This window comes from Pollicipes pollicipes, unplaced genomic scaffold (assembly GCF_011947565.3).
Source record: "Pollicipes pollicipes isolate AB1234 unplaced genomic scaffold, Ppol_2.1 Scaffold_6686;HRSCAF=7923_pilon_pilon_pilon, whole genome shotgun sequence".
NCBI lineage: Eukaryota > Metazoa > Arthropoda > Thecostraca > Pollicipedomorpha > Pollicipedidae > Pollicipes > Pollicipes pollicipes.
The window spans coordinates 43,724,065-43,729,069 of NW_023596921.1; positions in this window are offsets into that span (position 1 = coordinate 43,724,065).

Below are 5,005 nucleotides of genomic sequence, written 5' to 3' on the forward strand. Positions count from 1 at the left end.
ATATATATATATATATATATATATATGTATATATATGCACACATATACATATATAACCAGGGCTTAAAATTATATGTTACAACAGCACGAACGGAAAAGCTAAGGATGAAGAACGAGATACTCAGCAGCTTCTTCGCCGCTTCAGACAGCTTGATGGCATGGGTGAAGGTCAGTGGCTGCAAATGCTAGACTGAAAGAGCTTAAACCAAACAAATTATTTTGTACGTTTCGGCATCCAACTTATACAACTATGTCCCGCATTAGTGTCTCAAGACACCGATCACATGAATAACGAAGTCATGTAGCCCACCAAAGATTCCTTCGGTGCATTGTACATACACGGTTATAGCTCTCTTATGATATTTTCCGCCTGAGATGTGTGGGCTTTGGTGTTCAACTCTCAGTCCTGCTCCTCTTCACGCTCACGAGGTCTCAGAATGAAAATTAAAAGGAAGTGCTGCACATTTGTATATGATTTCAGCTGAAATAGCCGTCTTGAAGATCATTCGGAACAACTAGCAGTCTTGTCCTTAAGACCAACACCTCTCCAGTTTCAAAGCTGCACGCCCGCGAAGATGTGCAGACTATTTAGGGGAGACTATTTGAAGGTCGCCCGGGCATTCATGACGTCCTAAAAATGTCATTAAAATCTTACCATTCCATGGCTGGGAGCAGTCAGAAATATGTCGAACGTTTCACGCTAATCACCACCCTTACATATGTATGAGCATTGTGCACGTGCTTTTACTTTGTTCTGTGTTTTTCTGCCAAAATGACATAGCTTATCGGCACATGTATTGAGTAACAATCATTCCATAAATTACATGTAACTGGTTCATCCTCGCACCCAGCCAACATTTACCAGCTCTAGCCGGCGTTTCAGTTACTTTTTTGCTCGACGTCGCTTTAGTTGTACGCAATCGCATTGTGGACGAGTTTGTAAGTGGGCTGCGGCTGGTAAGAAGGGTGGGCGTAGGCCTGGTCGTAGCGGGCCTCGCCCTCGTACGTGACGTCAGCGACGTAGCCAGAGTAGGCATCAGCGACGTTGTAGGCCACCTTCTGGGTACGGCCGTCGGGAAGAACAGCAGAGTAAAAGCCCTGGGTACTGTAGCCATCACGGCCCTCCTGAGCATTGAACTGGAGCTCGTAGTCTCCGTAGCCGTGAACGTCGTAGTTGAAGTGGTACTTGGGCGGCTGATCGTAGCTCTGCTGGTGGGCCGGAGCGTAGCTGGGCTGGCGGTGAGCGGGGGCAGGGGCGTAGCTGGTCTGATGGTGGGCCGGGACCCTGTAGCCTGAGGCGTTGTCGACGGCGGCAACTGCCAGAACAGTGACGACCAAGAAGACCTGAAAATGCGCCTCATGTCTTGTAGCGTTGACTGCCTTTAACTATGCGGAGTGAGCGACAACCGCCACTGTCGGTTGTTTATCCCGACTTGAAATGGTAATCGTGCCTGGTAACTATCTTGGGTGAGGGGTTTGCCGCACGTCTTCATCACGGTCTTTTGCCCGGGGGATCAGCACACACAGCTCTTGGAGTTCTTTGGGCGGGCGTGCACGTTTTTGTTAGCTGCATGTCTCACTGTTGTCATATGGCATGAGGCAACAGTCATTTACTCTGGTGCAGACAAGGTTGTTGCGAGAAAAAATGCGTAGTAACGCTGGCGTTTTTCCAGGCCACATCGGTCACAAAAAGAAGATTTTCTCCCCAGCTACTCAAAATTTCTTCCAAATTCGCATGCATCAAGGTGTCATGAAATAATAACACGTGAGGATGCTACCCCGTGCGACATCTGAAGTCACGCTCAAAACACACTAATCTTCTGATGTTCCCACGAGTATGTTAATTTAAGTTTTAAATAAACCTAGGATTAGTAATCGGAGAACTTGTTTGTGTTACATTTTTGTGCACAACTGTCACAGAGTGCAATATACTACGCCAAACTTTGCGGCAACCAAGTTTTAGGACTTTACCTGTGATAGTGATATTCGAAACATACATTTCAGCTCCGTTTCGTAAGTCCAGTTTCTATACAAGCTTCACCATACCTACTTTGCACGATCCCAAAGGCACACGCTGGAGATGCAGCTTCTTCCAAAATATTAGCTCACAGCCCGGCACGCCCCCGCCCGCTAGGTATCCAGCCCGCAAAAGCCCGCTGTGCTACAATGTTGGACCGGCATCAGCCCGCGTATACTTGATAATGGTAATATCCGCTGTGTCATTTCACCTTAATTTGAACACAACTATATTGTGCCTAAAATGTCATCTGTCATCTATTGCAAAACATTGTTTGACTGACATCACCGATCTTGTTTAGAAAGGAGTGATACAAGTGCCTCGGCTATAACACTTATATTGTACTAGAGAAGACCTTACGCGCTTTGATGTCAGCTTTCTACAACCAATGAGAAGGTAGATAGTGAAATTTAAAATGACTTGCCACCAAAATATGTCAGAGGCTTTACCGTCCTACCCCATCTCAATAGACCACAGACCCTGTCCTCTAAAGTTGTATGCATCATCCAATGTTTGTACACTGAGAGACTAAGATATGTTGGATATGTCAGGGTCATAGGAAGTGTCCGCAACACATCACATTGTGCTGCATTGCGCCGCACAAACCCAATTCCAACGCGTCACAGCTGCTGCTATGTAATAACCCGTATTCAAGAACTAGACGCAGGCTCTTACATGTTGTTTGCTATGCTTTACTGGATACACCATGCGACAACACGAAATAAGCAGCATATGACAGTTTTCAAATTGTCCACACATCACTCTCACCACTAGGAACTCTTTCTGAATTTCACAAAGCCTGCCCAGTTTTTCAAACAACGCCATTTGATATCACACCAAATTCAAACTACGCCATTTCCAAATCACGCAAATTGCAGTTTTTTAAGCTTCTTTCTAAAGATATTTTTAAACAGAATATAAGAAACCATTTTCATGAGACATTTAAGCGTCTTTGCGGTGTCCTTTTCAGAGGCATAAGACGTCCTTTGCATGCAACCAAGACGCATCTCAGGTGGTTAGAATGAAATTGGATGCATTGCCGACGTCATTTTGGGCCGTTTTCAGGAGCATTTACGATGATGCCAACCTACTTTTTATGGTCATGACTAAAAAGTTTCTACGAGGAAATGGCAAAACGTGATGCCGAAGAAGTCCTTTGTGCCACCACAGATGCCACACCATAAAGACGATAACAGTAAAGACGCTAGTATCTATCGGCAGTCAGTACCGCACCGTGTTCCTAATACAGTAGTGATTTTAGCATAATGCTCATTCTGTGCCAATGCACTGTGAGCCTGGCTGTGATGTTAACAGGGTGTTGAACAGGAGGGCGAGAGAGACCGCGCCCACGCTTGGCACCAGACCTTGAACTGAACCCAATAAGTGTCAAGGTGAAAGTAAGAGGCAGATAGCGACTTTCTGAGAAATATGCAAGATCAAGGACAGGATGGCAATTAAAGTCGTCTGAAAAGGTCAAACCGCCTGCATAGATGCCTTCAGTGTTTAGTATTATTGATTCCATCCAGTAGAGATTAAAGTCACTGGGGCTGGTGTTTTCGGTGCAAAGATGTCCCAGAACATTGCGGGATTTATTCAGTAACGATCATTTCATAAATACATTCGACCAGTTTTTATCGCTGCTGGAGCTCGTTTTCTAGTAGTAGGACGCAGCCAGCTTGCGGGCGGGCTTGTAGCTGGGCTGCGGGTGGTAAGAGGGGCGGGCGTAAGCCTGGCCGTAGCGGGCCTCACCCTCGTACGTGACGTCAGCGACGTAGCCAGAGTAGGCATCAGCGACGTTGTAGGTCACCTTCTGGGTACGACCGTCGGGAAGGACAACAGAGTAAGAGCCCTGGGTACTGTAGCCATCACGGCCCTCCTGAGCGTTGAACTGGGGCTCGTAGTCTCCGTAGCCGTGGACGTCGTAGTTGAAGTGGTACTTGGGCGGCTGATCGTAGCTCTGCTGGTGGGCCGGAGCGTAGCTGGGCTGGCGGTGAGCGGGGGCAGGGGCGTAGCTAGTCTGATGGTGGGCCGGGGCCCTGTAGCCTCGGGCGTTGTCGGCGGTGGCAACGGCCAGAACAGCGACGACCAAGAAGACCTGAAAACGTGACCCATGTTTTATAGCGCTGACTGTCGTTAAACATGCGTACTTACCTACTGTGTTAATACGTTTGCTTTATCGATGACAGACGTGCCATCATGTACGAAATGCTAAGTATTGCCAGTGATCTTTTCCTGAGTACGTCTGCAGACGGTACATTAAGACCGCTGTTTCGTCGATGTCCCTCAGAACTACTGCTGCCCGTTAGAGCACACTGTCGACATAATGCGCAGCACTATTGTAGACCATAGCGATCTGGCATAGAAAGTGCTTTCTTTTAGAGTATGGTGGAAAACACTTATTTGGTCCCTTCCATCGAACACACATTGAAGACAATGACTTTTGTTTCACATACGTCGTGGAAACGTTATGACCTATTCTCTGTTCCACCTTCTGAACACTTGCCTTCATGTTGTGCCGTAGGGTGTGTGGGACCAAGTGATACCAAACGTGGTGGTGTCTCACATTTTATACCACTGCTGGCGGCTGAACGGTCGGCTCGGCTTGTGGGATTACGTACAGGAGAGAGTGTGAGCGATGGGTGTGGCGTGTGAACTCATCATCGGAGACCAGGGACGCACAGTATGGGTTAGAGTGACCTGTGGTCACCGTGCGACACGCGAAGTTAGGGAAAAAAGGCATAGTCGGTTGTTTGTCCCGACTTAAGATGGAGGTTGTGTCTCGTAACCACCTTGGATAAGTGGTTTGCGGCATGTCTTCATCACGGTCTTTTGCCCGGGAGGTCAACACACACAGCTCTTGGAGTTCTTTGAGCGGGTTTGCACTTTTTTGTTAGCTGCATGTCTCACTGCTGTTTTATGGCCTGAACATCAGTCATTTAATCTGGTGCAGACCAAGTTGTGGCAAGAAAAAATGCGTAGTAGCGCGGG